Source organism: Phalacrocorax aristotelis, chromosome 5, assembly GCF_949628215.1.
Source record: "Phalacrocorax aristotelis chromosome 5, bGulAri2.1, whole genome shotgun sequence".
Lineage (NCBI taxonomy): Eukaryota > Metazoa > Chordata > Aves > Suliformes > Phalacrocoracidae > Phalacrocorax > Phalacrocorax aristotelis.
The window spans coordinates 56,648,766-56,665,584 of record NC_134280.1 but is presented as its reverse complement, the minus strand read 5'-3'; the positions used below and the strand labels follow the sequence as shown (position 1 = coordinate 56,665,584).

General features: G+C 37.0%; 1 long non-coding RNA gene across 1 annotated transcript in view; it reads left to right on the top strand.

The window, feature by feature from the left end:
* Positions 1–16,819, top strand: part of LOC142057126 (uncharacterized) — a 136,184-nt gene that overhangs the window by 22,130 nt on the left and 97,235 nt on the right. Inside the window, exon 2 of the long non-coding RNA XR_012660552.1 lies at positions 6,361–6,415. This is a non-coding gene — a long non-coding RNA (uncharacterized LOC142057126). The remainder of the gene's footprint in view (positions 1–6,360; positions 6,416–16,819) is intronic.

The window sequence follows — 16,819 nt, the reverse complement described above, 5'->3', positions numbered from 1 at the left end:
GCTAGTAACTTACATAATGTATCAAATATTTAATTTTAGTAGAATAAATTATAGATTTGTCAATGACTCCGTTTTCTGCTTCTGTTTAATGGGAAGCTTGGTTTAGAAGCATGGTAAGGAAAGGTTTGATACTAACAGGGATTAATAAACTTAAAAATGATAGGCCTGGCATGTGAAGCTGGCAGTTTTTCACTCATAAACTCACAGTTCAGATTCATGCTACCTACACAAGGTCTGCATGAATACAAACAAGTACATTATACTGCATCTTGTTGTTAGTGGGATAATTCTGAATATCAGAGTACTAATTTTTAAATTAGTACTAACAACTAAAAGCTTACCTTTTAAAGCGTATAAGCATACAGGGTAAGGAATGAATAGAACATGATTCCCTGGGAGGGGGTCAAGGCAGATGCACATTTGAGACACTGCAAAGAAACTTTTATTTCTGCCCTTGGACCAAATTCCCTAGTACTGAACTAAGCAGATGTCTCGTTAGAATCAATGAACAACTCCCATCCCTAAAAACCTTTAGGGTTATGTACCTTGCAGGATTAAGCCAACCAATAATGGAAGCTTCTTTCAATTGTTTATTGAAAGCAGTCCTTAATAAGCAGCAGCAAAATAGGAATAGAATCACAGACTATTTCATTAGGGAAACACGAATTTTCCTAATGGTGGCACTTCTGCAAAAATACAATCAATTTTAGTTAAGTGAATACCATGTGTTTAAAACAGTGGTTAACCTGAATAAATTGTAGGAGTTTGCTCCACAAGCCAGTCCATGGTGTACAGCACTGTCTCAGTGATCTAATTAAGGATATTGCAAAGATGAAGAGCTTTTTAGACTGGTGTCCTATGTTTTGTTACTTTTTACTTAATTTTATTTGTCAGAGGGTCAAATTCTTTTCCTAGTGGAGTGCTGAACCTTTGCTTTAGTCAGTCGTACAAACTGGTTATAGAAGTGAAATGCTGATCTTGAGACAACATCATTTAATGTTTGCAAGAAGTCTCCTGACCCTTTAGTGAAATACACAGCATGTACTACAAAGGTACAAATACTTCACACTCAGATGACTTTGTCTGATGTAATCATATGCTCTCTTTATAGTGCCTTAAGTCATGACTAAATCTCAGTGACACTGGGCAGAGAATGCTGCTAGTGTTTCAGTAATTGCCATTTATTCTTCTTACTTGATATTGAAATTGGCATAGCATTAGGGGTTAGTGCACAGCAAATGTTCCTCATCAGAGGTAAAGGACTAAAAAAAAAGGTGATCTATTTTCCTTTGTTCCTCTTTCCTGAAATACAGGAAATTCCATTTAAACGTAAAACTTTCATTTTATTTGGTTGGTTGGGTTTTGTTGTGGTATTTTTTTGTTTGGTTGGGTGGTGTTTTTGTTTTCTTTTTTTAAACTGTGAGGGTGGTCAAACACTCACTTGCACAGGTTGCCCAGAGAGTTGGAGTCTCTGTCCTTGGAGGTGTTTGAAATCTGATTGGACATGGCCCTGCTATAGTTGATTCTGCTCTGAGCACGATGGTATAGAGATGCCTTCCAACCTCAACTATTCTCTGATCCTCCAGTTAGAATGAACATTGTGAAATTCTGTGAAATTAGTAGAGATAGAAGTGATTAGGAAGAATTTTATTTGATTTTGCTAAAGGCACCAGTCCACCTAAGAGATTGAACATTTTGAAATGCAAACGTAAGTTGAGATTTATCAGCAAAGAGACAATAATACTCAGCATTTCATCATTCCAAAAGATCCTTAGTCGTACACGCTGTTACCAGGCATGCTGTAGCTGGTTCGTTCACTTCAACATAAGTAGCCAAATGAGGAAAAATTCAAAAAATCTGTAAGAGAGAAGAACATGGAATTTATTCTACAGCAGAAGAAATTAAAATTTCAAAAATAAGATTTAGAACAGTCAGTAAAGAGATTATTTGATATGTACAAATTGTGTATAGGATTATATGACTGGTTTAGGAAAGCTCAAGAACTTGCATAAATAGGAGATAAGCAATGGAATGAAAGGCTAGAAATACAGGTTCATGAAAGGGTTGTTTCAATCAATGAACAATTTGGAAAAGGGAGGCTCAGAATACTAAGGTAGTTTTTGTGCTCTATTTTTCTGCAGTATTATTTAGATTACTAATAGTAAGCACATAGATCATGTGTGATAGTCAAAGCGAGGTCTGATCTGAGAGTACAGAATAGTCCTCAGTGTGTATTATGCATCCTAACTGTCCTAACTTCTATATTCATCTTCGTGCAGGAACATTCCTGCTGTAAGAAAGGGTAATACAGTCTCCCTGCACAGGAGGACCATTTGTATTTGATTAGGATATGCTACCAAGTCCATCCTTGCCCTAAGAATTTGAGATTTCATGTGAGGGATGAAAACACACAGTGGCCTTATATTTGCTGGATAAATTTCTCCTTTGTACAGTGGAGGCAAAACTGCTGTGGTGCTAGTTTTGCTTGTATTGTATTGTTGCTTCAAATATAGTCAACGTCACACAGAATAACAAATGGAATTTTTTTCAATATGTTCTTGAAAATAATTGTTGTTAATCAGTTAACAGTTTTAAAGCTTTTCCAGAGGCTCCAATGGAAGTCACTGTAAAAAGTATTACCATTCAAGTATTTAGCAGTGATTGTAACTTATGTAAAAAAATCTTCAAACTCTTAGAAACTGGTAAATTAGCTATTTTCTTGGCAGTGTTTGCAAAACCACACGCTGTAAAATGACTTGGTTTTAAATTTATGTTAAACTGGTAGCAAAAATACATACGGTTACTTTCACTGCTGAAGATGTGCTGCTGTGTGTTGATCATCCTTTAGTGCATTTTGAATGATAGTTAGTCTGTGGGGACCAGTGAAGACCTCCAATTAATTATTACTGGAGAACATGAAATCATAAACAAAATTCCTTGTAATAAATTTTTAAAATGAGATTGCATGTTTTATTTACGGTACTGGTCCATTTTGGGGCTTTAAATCTATGAACGAAAACAAACATGCTTTTTATCAAACTGAAATAAAAAATATCAATAGTATTTCTTTCTTATCAAAGTAGGACACAACATATGAACTGGACTTCTAAATAACTGCAGGGAGAAAAGCAAGGGAAGAAGAAAAGATTTACTTTTCTCTAATTCATAGAAAGTGATTGGGAATATATATAAACAATATGGAAAATAGCAAATGCTTTCAAGCATAGTGATGTTTATTAATCATTAAGGTAGCTGGTATGATGGAATTATTTTCTAGGAAGTGTTAAAAACAGAGCTATTAACTAAGAACTCCCATAATTATTGTATATATTTACAGCAGGAATTGGTTTTGTTGTAGACAGAGGAGCAGCAATGCTGAAGATGTCCAGTAGTTTCAAATACATTTAGAGACAAAATCCTGCTACAAACATACAGCTAAAGATGCTTCTTGTCCCATAGGGATCATAGCTGAGACTACAAAACAAAGGAGGAAGTGATGATCAAATAATAAAATAAGAGCCAATAATCACCAAAATCTTTCACTAAAGTCTTGTATCTCTTTTTTTAATTCTCTCTCTCATTTGTCTTTTAGATCTCAGATTCAAATAATCTGTCTGGAAAATGCAAAGTACACAATACCTGTTTGTTACAATTGTAAGATTGTAGCGTAACTATGCTGCAGTTTAATGGACAGATATTAATAGATGAGATTGTTGGCTTCTTCCATTGAAATGTGTGGAAATTCTATAGTCTATTTTTTTCTCGCCATTGACAATCTCTTCCTGCCTTCCTACTACAAACAATATGCCTTCTTTCCCATGTTCCATGAAGATAATTTACTTTTCCCTTCACCCAGTCAGACTAGTTCACCTTCTTCTAACTCTGGTTCTAACCAATTAACCTAAACCTTCATAGGACATAGATATCTCAAAATGGTTTCTGGCTCTGGGAATTATGTGGTGACAGCATGTTATCAAAATGTGTTTTAAGCAAAAAACTTTATCAGAGCAATAAGTGTATACTTGAGCCTGCAGACATTTTGGAGAGCTTAATCCAAATGTATCTACAGGTTTTGCAACCTGGAAACTGCTGGTCCAAGTGGACCCAGTAATTCTTCAACAAAGGATTGTTTGGGCTCTTTTCCTTATCCTAACAATTTTTGCTCTAGCCAGATAGACAGCTATGTCCATGACCTACAGTGCTGCCTCTTTCTTTATTCATATGGAATTATAAAAATTATAAAGTTGTAGCAAAGTGCCAGGGCAGTGCTGTGTCTCAGCTGGGTTTTCTTAAATTCTTAAATTCCTTTAATCTCCTTGTGATGCAGTTCTGTCTAATTTATACAATCCTTTCTTCCTCATTAGAAAAGACTTCTCAAATCACTTCTCAATTTCCCAAAGATTTCTTCTAGGTACTGCCTTATTTTCATGGAGCTATGACTACCTGTCATGTATTTTCATCTCAGTTCCTGGATCACAAAGCAGTAGGAGAGCACAGTGCAGAAATTACATTTTCTTGGCTCTCCCTAATGATGGGATAAGCATTGCAGGAACCTCTCATATGAAATTGCTGTGTTTGACTGAGCACTGCGAATTTCTTCCTTCTCCTCCAGCTTGTGATTTTACTTTTTGTTCTGGGAATGAGAGGGGAGTGGCTACATGCAACCTTATTACTATGTGGCTGCACCATGTTTGACTGGTTGACTCAGTTGTCCTTTTTTGTATTTGTTAAAGACACATGCATATTTCTAGTCTTAGGTGATACTGTTCAGATCACAGCACCACTGGAACTTCAACACATGTGTTACTGTCATTTTTCACAAAGTGCTGTGAAAGTGCAACAAAAGTTCAGAATTCAGAAGCTGAAGAGGCGCTGCCAACAAGCCAAGTTTATCAACGTTCAGACCTTTAATACATAGAAATTCAAATGTCCTTTTAGGGAAAAAGCCAGTCACAATGCTTTTATCTCTGGGCCTGAAAAGTAGGGCCTTTGATGTACTCGCTCTCAGTTTACTTTGTGTTTTTGTTAACAAATGGTTTTGTAGTGTAGAATTGCTACTACGGTAGTAAAAATATGCAGAGGAATAAAAAAGTCCATTCAGTGTGGAAGGAGAGATAGAACATACTATTAACTCCTAATATGTAACCTGTGAAAAAATAGATTATACTAATGTATCAAGACAAGCAAAACATACTCACTTGCAGGTTTCCATACAGAGCAATGCAGCATAGCGTTATAAGTCACTATTTAAGGATAGGGTTACTGGGCACCATTTGCATGGTATTATATGGAAGGTTTTCCAAGATTTTGGGCATCACAAGATTCTTCCCAAAAGAAATTACATTTTGAATTGACACTAGGATTCTGTGAGTGGTATAGAATAGTGGAAAGGACCCCATATAAGAGGAAGTGGTAGTCAACTCAAGCCTGAACATCATAATTAGGGTTGTGTTACATAACTGCAGTTGTCTAAAGGTTACTTGTCTCACATAAGCTATTCTTCTGGGCTCCGTTTATGGCTGAGGGAGGTAAAATAGGCACCTACAGACAGGAAATACCTCCAACTGTATCAGACAGCTACTTTAGGAATAAATAATCCGTTGGGTAATTCTACACAGCTGAGTGAGAAAACTAATTTTTTGATGTCTAAAGATATTTAAGGTCATTATAGAAGGTGTATATACTAATGCATTTATTTGAAAGTGACAGAAGAGAGGTTTAGGACTCTGTCTCCTTGAAGATTTTCAAAATCTGACATGACCAGTCCTGAGAAATCTGATTTAGCTTTGAACTTAAGCCTGCCTTCAGCAGGTGATTAGACTAGAAATATACGAAATAATTTACAGTTCCATGAATTCCACCCTGGTGCTTCTTCCTTTGATAATTATAAAATCTAAGAGTTAAGTACTAATATCTGCCCATTGTCTTCTGTACTACTGCTCTGAAAAGTTTAGAGTTACCCTATTCACAATGAATAATTGTTTTTGTTATTCTCTTGTATCATATCCGTGTGTGCAAAATTTTAAGATGTCTTTAGAAAATAACTGAGATAGGGCCAGAAGGATTTATTAGGGTAAACTTCACTTGCTGCATAATCTACTCATCTTATACTCTAATAGTGTTTGAACCAAATCTAGAAATTGGAAGTGTAATGGAAAATTTTGCAAAGATATGTTAAGTAATACCATTCTTGTGAGATAAAAGCATTTTTGTTACAAATAGATTGTTTCTACTTTTTTTAATCTTGTTTTTGCGATGCATATAATCTCTTTTCTTTCTCCTTCCACTAGTTTGAAACAATTCCCCTCATACGTTGCTTGTGCTTTATTCAGTTTGTTGTGTATTTTTTTTCCCCCTCAGTGTTTCTGTGACACCCAGCTACAACAGCTTCTGAACTTCTCCCAACATTCACTTGGTGAGTAACCTTTTTTGCTATCGGGTTATTATCATCCAAGGACCACTACTGTAGTTTCACTTCAGTGTTCCTCCCTTTGCCCAGACTACTTCTCCCATCCTTAAGGTATATCCTTTCTCATTCTGAAGATAGCATGGCAATAACTCAGATGCTCTTCCTTCTTAATCTAGTTTTCTTCTTTCTTTCTGATCTCTGCTACTCAAATTCTAAAGAAATTATGTCTCTATTCTCACAAGCTCCCCACAGAGCAAAACTGGCTGATACATCAGGTTTTAAGTGTTTATTATTTTTAATGACTAATAAAGCTTGTAAGTGTGCTACTGATGCACTGGTGGTGCTAAACATCATATGAGACTTGTCAGGACTGAACCTTGCAGGTCAGCATTTTCTGATTTAGTAGCTGAAGATGAACCTTTGTGGATATAGCTGCAGCACCAATAAAACCCTACATGAACAGACAAATATTTATAAGTAAGAATTATAATAGACATATCTGAGTTTTAATAAAGTGATTTAGATCAGGCTGAGGAGTTGTACTACAGTGTTAGTATCTGAAGAGGACTAATGCACTGAGATGAGTATGTAGCATGTGCAAGAAACCACAACGTAAGTGGTAGCTGTGTGTTGGACTGGCCACCCATGTAGTCAGCCCCTCAGACCCTTTCAATGTCATAGGAAAGTGGGCAGCTGAAACTGATTTTTATTATGATTCTCATACAGGCAAGTAGCCATTCCTCACACTCTTATTAAACCTGTGTGTTAGAGAAGTATGTTTTCTCCTCTGGCATCCCTCAACTAGTCCATTCAAGCCTAACCCTCTAGAGTTTTGCTAGTGAGAGTGAAGATGCTGTCAAGTCCGAAGTTCAGCAGTTTTGAAAAATGTCAGTGTAAGAAATTCACTTTCCCTTTATACATTTCTGATGTTTCTGAAATTTATATTCAAAATGATTCATACTAAAAAACTTTCTCAACTATTTTAAAATTAACATTTTCACTTAAAATTAATGGCTTCGGATGATGGGAGAAATAAGAAGATGGAAAAAATATTCCTTTGTGGTAAACACTTTTTTTATAAAAGTAATCAAAATATTCCTGAAGTACTTAGCCATCAGTATTTGAGGGCCTGTGGCAGCATCCAAAAGACAAAAAGAAATAATTTATTAGTGGATTTTGTTTGATCTGCTCAGGGTTCAAAGGGACAAATACTGTCTACAAGGATGAAAAAGTGGAGAACTGCTCTCCATACTGCCTCAGTTATCTGGTTATGCATATGCTCTTGCTGTATGTTAGGACTGCCTGTACCTGACCTTCTGTCATGCTTGAGGAAAAAAAAAATAGGTATACTGTGCTGCAATTCTGAAAAGTTTCTCATTAATCAGACATGAAAAATGTAATTTACAGTCTGTAAGATGGAATATTTTTTACATGTGTTTCATGGACTTTAATTGTACATGACATAATTGTGGCTCTAATTTTTTTTTTAAAAATAATGCATGTGTTTAATTTCAAGCACAGGAATATACTGAGGACCAAAACCACCTAAGCACCTGTTATTCTGATATGTTAGTTATACATCAAAATCCTAAGTGACAAACACCCTGTGTGTTCTGCTTCAGTTCTGCTTATTTAAATTTAAACAATTAAAAAAAAAGATGACTAAATTTTGAAGCATTACAATATTATAAAATACTAAAATTGAGCGAGGAATATTTTTAGCAATATCATCCTCTTCCCACAAATGGTATGTCTGGGATTTGGTTTTGGGATATCCTAATACACCATAGCGATCTACATATCTGTTTTATATACCGTATGATGATACAACATTTATCTTTTCTGTTCTCTCTGTAGATATTACTGTTTTGTTTTGGTGTATTCTTGTAGAAGGCATATTCAGTAACTGATGCACTTCAGAATCTCTTTTTTTTTTTTTCAAAGCAACTGATCCCTCAGGTCTGAATTTCTAATTAACTTCACAGTTAAGTGAATGGACATATGCTGCATTAGGATGAATCTGTGTACCAAGTGGTGCTTTCACTATAACTTAATTCCATTTCCACTTAATTTAGAAGTTACTGGGTTAATTTTTTCACTTGGAATAGAAAAAATGTGTAATTTAACTTAGTGCCTAAATATGGCACATATTTCTTTAGCCACTCCTCTAGAAGATAAAAATGTCTGTGAAGGCTATGCGAGGACTGACTGACTGGGCTCTGGACGCCAAAAGTGATCATGTATTTTTTTTCTCTGGATGAGAAAAAAATAACATCTGTATGTGGGTCATTGCCATCTTCATCTGTTTTGTCCTAACATCCTTCCAAATATGTGGGATCCATCATCTAACTGAGACCAGTATGTGGCCATGGTCACTGCCAAGAGGAATTTGATGTAGTTCCAAACAGGGCCTGGGAGATACTTCAAGAGAAACACATTTACTTAAACAAATGTTTCAGACGATTAAGAGCACTTCCTGAATGGGCTAGGGCAGTCAAAGGTTATGAGAGTCATAATAAAAGGGATTTCCACCTGCCCCTCCCCCACCAGTTAGACCTTGTGTTTGAAGGCATTTCACATTTTTAAGGTGGAGGAAGAAGTGGAGGAAAATGAATGCTGATGCTAAGTACAAATCATATGTGATGTTTATTCCGTAAAATCAGTGAGAATTTATTATATTTTTCTTTTGGAGGTGGAGTTGTTCTGGAATTCAGACTCAAAAACCTACCATCTATTTAAACTATGTCGTTTTGAACATTAGAATTGCATAGTAAATAACAGAAGTTCACACCCATGTCCTGCAGCTGCTCCCACAGAAGTTAGTGGCAACATTCTAATAGTCTTCTAAAGAGCAGACTCGTGTTGAATTAGTAGTTGACTTAGGTATATCAGATATTATGAACAACAGTATACATATCTATTTCCATGATTTTGTCATATGTCCCTTTGCTCAATAAAATAATTGAAGATACAATGAATGACCAACACTGGAAAGATTTTCAAATTTAGAGATTAAGCAATAAGTAACAGCCACATTTCCTACAAAAGTTCCTATTAAAAAAATACTAATGTTTTTTACTGTCCTTAGCTTCCATGTCTCTTTCTCCTTTTTTAAATAGAAGAAGAAATATTCTTCTAAATTGTTTTTCTTAATGCTATTCTTCTGATACTAGACAGAATACTTACAGGCCAGAGTTTCGTGGGTCCAGGTTAATTTCTGAGAGAATCTAAGCTGCAAATTATTCTATCTATTTGTAACTTGAAATGGTTGTGTGCCACCACACAAGTGTTTTAAAGCTTTACAGCAGAGGACCAAAAAGCTTTGGGTATCTGTGAATCACTAGTCTTTCTTAATGTTTTTCAGTTACTATGTGAAACAAAAAGCCGAGTTTCCATATTTCATTGATTTTGATTGCCAGGAGATAGTTCTAGTCCTTCAAGTTGTTATTTGATGAGAATTTTAAGCCAACATAGGTGGCACTGCTGTAAGGGAAGTATTATCACATCCCATATCCATTGATCCCATCCTTGTGTTAGCTTCTCCTTTATGTTAGCATAGCCCTTTTCTGTGACTCTAGGATAAGCTATATAATGAAACTGAATTAATTTAAAATTATCCTTTTTTTTTTTTAAATGATTTTCCTGTAATCATATGATGGTTTGGGTTAGAAGGGACCTGAAAGATCATCTAGTTCCAACCCCCCTGCCATGGGCAGGGACACCTTCCACTCATCAGATTGCTCAAAGCCACAGCCAGTCTCACATTGAACATTTCCAGGGATGGGGCATCTACAGCTTCTCTGGGCAATCCATTCCAGTGTCTCACCACCCTCATAATAAAGGATTTCTTCCTTATATCTAGTCTGAATCTACACTCTTTTAGTTTAAAAACACCCCATCTCTGTCATTGCACTCCCTCGTAAAGAGTCCCTCCCCATCTCTCCTGCAGGCCCCCTTTAAGTACGGGAAGGCCTCCCCAGAGCCTTCTCCTCTCCAGGATAAACAACCCCAACTCTCTCAGCCTGTCCTCATAGGCAAGGTGCTCCAGCCCTTGGATCATTTTCTGTGGCCCTCCTCTGGACCACCTCACGCAGGTCCATGTCTTTCCTGTGCTGAGGACTCCAGAGCTGGACAGAGCACTCCAGGTGGGGTCTCACCAGAACGGAGCAGAGGGGCAGAGTCACCTCTGGCCATGCTTCTTTTGATGGAGCCCAGAATACAATTAGCTTTCTGGGCTGCAAGTGTACATTGACAGCTCATATCCAGCTTTTCATCCACCAGTACCCCCAAGTCCTTCTCAGCAGGGCTACTATCAATCCCTTCATTCCCCAGCCTGTATTGATATTGGAGGTTGCCCTGACCCAGGTGCAGGACCTTGCCCTTGGCCTTGTTGAACCCCATGAGGTTCACCTGGGCCCAATTCTTGAGCCTGTCCAGGTCCCTCTGAATGGCATGCCATCCCTCAGTCATGTCAACAGCAGAACTCAGCTTGGAGTCATCTGCAAATTTGCTGAGGGTGCACTCGATCCCACTGTCTATGTCATTAATAAAGATACTGAACAGTATCGGTCCTGATACAGATCCCTGAGGGACACCACTTGTCACTGATCTCCCTTGGACATTGAGTCACTGACTGCATATTCAGCCTGGAACAAGCTTGTGCTGGCACATGGAGAGGGTGAAACAAAGCAGAGACAAGCCACAACTTGTGGAGGAGAGGAGACATTGCATGTTTTTTGTGGCAGTGATGGAGTATAGCCTCAGTTTATGAAACTGATTTTCAAAGTGCAGCTTAATGTGTTTAAGTTCTGAGCCCCAGCTCCAGGCTGTGCAAATGAAGGATTTACCCACCTGTTCTACAGCCAGCTCATTACTCTCCTGTATCACATTGGTAACTTGAGAAGAAGGGAAAAATTTGTACATATTCCGTATGTGTTTTTATTCACGTGTTCACATGTACATGCACAAATGATGCTCCATTTTTATATTTTGTTTCTTCACATATTTCTCAATATTTTTTCTTTATTTTATGATTCATATTACTGAAAACTTGTAACAGCTGTTTTTGTCCTTTTGTCCTATGTTTGGGATGCTGTCTCCTTCACCTTTGGCTTTTAGGCCTTCTATTTTTTCAGTAATACCGTCGTTTATGCATGCTGAAATAAAGGCCTTCCCAGGCAAGACCATTACATTAGGCCAAGCATGACTGTGGAACACATTTGTTTTAATAAAGACATACCACAATTGTTCCTTTTAAAAATAACTGATTTCAAAGACATTCACTTTCATTCTAAAGCAGGGCTTACTTTGTAACTCATTACAGAACTCTAACATTTTTGACAGTACTTCTATTTATTTCTGAACTGCTCATTTATCTGGTCATATAATGAAACAATATTGGCCAGGTATAGGAGCCCAGGTTAGGCAGAGTCCGAGTCTTAGATGAAGGTCAGAGAACACACTTGAAAAGACACTTTGTTCTACATTTAACAACAGTTCAGTTCCAACACCACTTCTTTCAACATGGTCTGATTTGAATCCTATCACAAAACCTGTTTCAAATTGTGATGTTGGCCAGGCTATTCAGTTACGTAAATGTAGTATCCGACTTCCACAATTCTTTTACAGTTGAATTTTTAGGCTACCTCACCAAATCCATGACAGGCATTTGCTACTTTTCTTAATGTTTAAGCCAGAGACTGGAGCCTGAAACTGTGAGAACAAGGACAGTCATTCCTACTGGCTGTTAACTGAAGTACACTGTCTGCTAGTGTGGAAGACCTCTGGTATCTTGCCCAAAGGCTGATTAGAAAGAATTGGAAAGAGGTCAGTCATCCACATGTCATCTACAGATCCTATTATATCTGGAGGATCTTTATAAATGTAGTAAAGTGTATCAAAGACAAATGCATTAAAATTCAGCTTAATTAGGATTCCCAAAAATGTGTAATCGTCACCCTTTATGGTCCCTCACCATGTTACAGGTTGTTTTAATTTACAAGTCATTGGAAACACACTATTTATGCAGTTTTAGTTTATACTTTCTCCATACTGAATGAGGTCATGACAGAGAGGAGAGGTTTGATGATGGTCTGATTTCATCACAATGTCAGTCTTCTCTTTCAGAGTTTTTTTTCCAGTTATCCGCAGTTCTGAAACACAGGTATCCTCTTTCCTCTCTGTTTAAAGATTTGAGGCTTTGTGAAAATACTTGTTTGTTCCTTCTTATACAAATTCTTGCTTGTTCAGCCATGAGCCAAAAAACTACTCTTGATGTGTGTTCTTCATAGGATCTGCTTTTTCTGCATAAAAGCTACCTGAATAGCTGTTTGATGCAGATTGCCAGATCACCTTATAAAACTCCATGGTAGCTGGAAATCAGGAGATGTCCTGAATGACCCTGGATCAAAACAGCCTTTGCAGATCTCATAAAAACTCTACCTATTTCTTCTGTTCATAGATAGAGTAATACCTAAAGGTCTGGTCAAAAAGACTTACTAGGTTCTCTCACCACATGCAGGTTTTGCCAAATATTCTTCTTTTATTAATTCTTAGCTACTCCAAACTTCTATTACAGTGCTAGAAATCTGTCTCTAAGCTCTTTAAGTGCTGCTGACTCACAAATTCCACTAGATTCACTGAAATGCGGATTTGAAGATGTACATGAGAGCACAAGTACTGATTTAAGGACAAAAGGAACATGAGGAAGAGTGTTGTTTTGTTTTTCCAACCCCTAAATTCTCTACGGTATGGTTAGCTAGAAAAGAAAATTAAGGAATTATGCTCTGCTCTCCTATTTTTTTCTAGAATTTTATTTTTGATGGGACATTTTCACTTGATTTTATTCCACAGCAACATTGTGTAAAGCAAAGTTTCTGAAAGCTTTGGGTTTTTGTAAGTCCATGTTTGAGCATGCATCTAAATAAGGTGTCTGTGTTTATATTATGTTATTTAATCTTTATCTTCCAAGTAACCAATGGTACATGTTATATTCTGATTATTTTGTTTATGGCACCCTCGTGTCACCATCATCACACTAATGCTCTGGAGAAGCCTTTACCTTCTGTGCCCTTCATAAAACTTTGAGATTCACAATGAAAGTTGAAAAATAGGAAGCATTGTTTACTACTCTTAAAGCATACCTCAAGCATTATGTAGTTCTTAGAACACACCAGGTGAAGAATTGTGTGTGTCTGTTGTGTGGTGGAAACTGAGAGTCAGAGAAGCTCATTGTCTCACAAAGGAAATGTTTAAGCTGGTGATTGTGCTAAGTCTACCTATAGCATCCAAAAATCATATTGGTGTTCCTCTTCCTTTTCACCTGTAACCAGTGATCCTGGCCCTTCATTGTGACTGCAAATTAAATAAAGCTCTTTCATGATATCCTTCTGTTTGCATTCTTCTGTCTCTCCTTGCTCTCTACATGTATTTCTATGGAAGTCTCATGGTGTAACTGTAAAGTAGCCAAGAGCTTCAGAGGCTTCTGCTCACACAGTCAGAGGTAGCACATCTGAGATTCATCAGCTTAATGTTTCTCTCTATGGACACCAAATACCTGATGTGAGTATTTGCATTGGCCTAAACTCATGTGTTAATTCCATGGTGGAGCTAAAAATCCACTGAAAAAACCCCTGCTCTTTCAGAATTCAGAACAGCCATATAAACAGGCCAAAAAATGACCCTTCATGTACTATGTGCAGTTTTGGGTGCCTTGATATAAGAAGGACATCAAACTATTAAGAGTGTGTCCAGAGGAAGGTGACCAAGATGGTGAAAGATCTCAAAGGCAAGACTTAGGAGGAGCAGCTGAGGTCACTTAGTTTGTTCAGCTTAGAGAAGGGTGACCTCATCGCAGTCTACAACTTCCTCAAGAGAGGCAATGGAGGGGGAGGTGCTGATCTCCTCTCTCTGGTGACGAGCAATAGGACACAAGGAAATGGTATGAAAGTGCGTCAGGGGAAATTCAGATTGGTCATTAGGAACAGGTTCTTCACTGAGAGGATGGTCTGTCACTGGAACAGGCTCTCCAGGGAAGTGGTTACAGCACCAAGCCAGTTAGAGTTCAAGGAGTGTAAGTATGATGCTTAATCATATGGTTTAATTTTAGGTAGTCTTGTAAGGAGCAAGGAGTTGGACTTGATCCTTATGGGTCCCTTCCAACTCAAGATATTCTATGATTCTATGGTGAAAAATAAGTAAATCTATCACACAAAATCTCAGCATAGCCATTTGGTCCAAATCTATTTATTCTAATTGAATGTTCTGCTAGCATTTAAATGTGGGTTGATCACCTCCACAGTGCTTAATTTCTTTTCTCATGTCCACCAGTAATGTCTGCTTATCCTTCCAAAAATACCTTTACCATTATTATAACTGTATCTAATTTTCACTGAATTAAATGAGTTGATGAGAAGAGGAGGTTCTTGCCATTGTTAAATGATATCTCTGTACTAGAAATGAAAATCTGTCCAGTAAAATGCATCTTCTTTTTCTGGATGGTCATATTTACTATAGGGGGAACAAGATTTGAAGTACTTTTATTTAAGAGAGAGGGCCTTCTTCTGTTGGGAAGTTTTGTTTTGAATTTTGCTGGGTTTTCCTCCTTTCAACCCCTCAAAAGTTGAGTATCAGGATTTAAATTTGGTCTGTAAAGATTTCAGTTGATGGAGAAAACATCTGTAAGTTTTGAAGCAAGTCATAAGGGCTTAACATGAGATGTGAAAAAGTTAAACCATCCAACTCCAGTAAAATCTAACAGGAAGGATGTGAAAAAAGTTGTGGATAAAATATAATTGATTAGATTCAGGTAGCTGATATTTAGTTTTCCAAACCAAAATGTTTTTAACCTAATATTCAGATAACATTCAAATATTAATAATGATAGAAAAGTATTCATATTGTAGTCAGAAGCAGTATGTTACATTTGAGTATATGCTGTGTATTAAATATTGGGGTTTTTTATGTTTTATTGTGACATTGTCTTTTATTATGCGAGCTCATGATACCCACAAAGCAATAAGGCACAGTCTTTACTGTTTAATTAAGGGCAAAAATAGAACAGCTCATCTAATGTGGAAGTTCATTACTCATAACTGAGCTCTAAACTATTTGTCATTGGTCAGAAAAAAATGTAGCTGCTTTGCACTCTTGACCCTTCAGCGGTCAGCATAAGTTGTTTATTCACTGAAAATATTTATGCAAGGGATCGGCATAGAATAGAGGCTGAACAGAAACTTGTTCTGTGATGGAATAAGGTTAAATCTCATTCTTTCCCCGAAGTATTTGTGAAGTAAGATTTATTTAATCCTTTCAACCAATCTACAGCTTTCCTTTGCCACTTCCCCTCTAGGCTTTTTAAGCAGGCGACTACCACATACCACATTGGGAATTCTTAGCAAGGTCTTCATCCTTCGTTGACTAGGTATGGATAGCCCCAATACCAAGCCTCTGCCGATACACAGGAGAACGTTCTGTTTTATTTAAAATTTACTACCTTCTCCTGTAGCTTGTTAAGCTCCACCCATAAACTTTTGGGGTTTTTTTGCAATCTTCAAACAAGCATCACAATGAAATCCCTATTTCTGAGCCCTGTAGAAATCTCAGTAGAACACAGGAATTTGCCTTTATTTAGAGCTTCTAATAGAAGTGTCAGAAGGGGATGCAGCTACCTTAAAGCATAACAGAAAATTATCAGTTTGTTTAACTGCCATATTTCTCAACAAGATACTCTCTTTTGTGTTGAGAGACCACGTAAATGAGGCATCATCATGAGAAAAAGACAGGAACTCCAATGTTACTCTCAGATGGAGTCAACTTAAACGTTTTCTTTATTACTTTTTTCTGGATTTAGGTTAAAGCTGTAACTTTTGGGAAATGGAATAATGCTAATTACTACATATTCAATACAAAGTTCCAAATTACCTGCTTGCATTTTTAATAATAACCCTTTTGAAGTGATATACCAGTAATGATTATACTAAAATGTGTATTTAAATCAAATAATCTAGCACAGATTCAAAAATGAAATGAGCCTTTCTCACACAGTCATTTTAAATTGTGTGGTTATTTAAGTAAGGGGAGAGGTATTTTAAAATTACAGGAAAGATGCTTTGTCTCTTGTTTACATCTGTTCTTTATGAGGCCAGTTGAAATACTACCATTTTCCCATTGTGAATAGTGTAATGCACTTTGCGAATTTCCATTTCAATAAAGGAGCTACTTGTGAAATGAGATAGTGCTTGGCATGAGGGCAGAGGGCACATTCATCCTCTGTGACTACGCTGTTTTATTCCCCAGGGGCTACCACGGCATAATTCCCAATAGTGGTTGTAGAGGTTGGTCATGTAATGCAGATAAAAATCCACAACTGGGATTAATCTCATCAAATTTTAGAATGCTGCAATAGATATT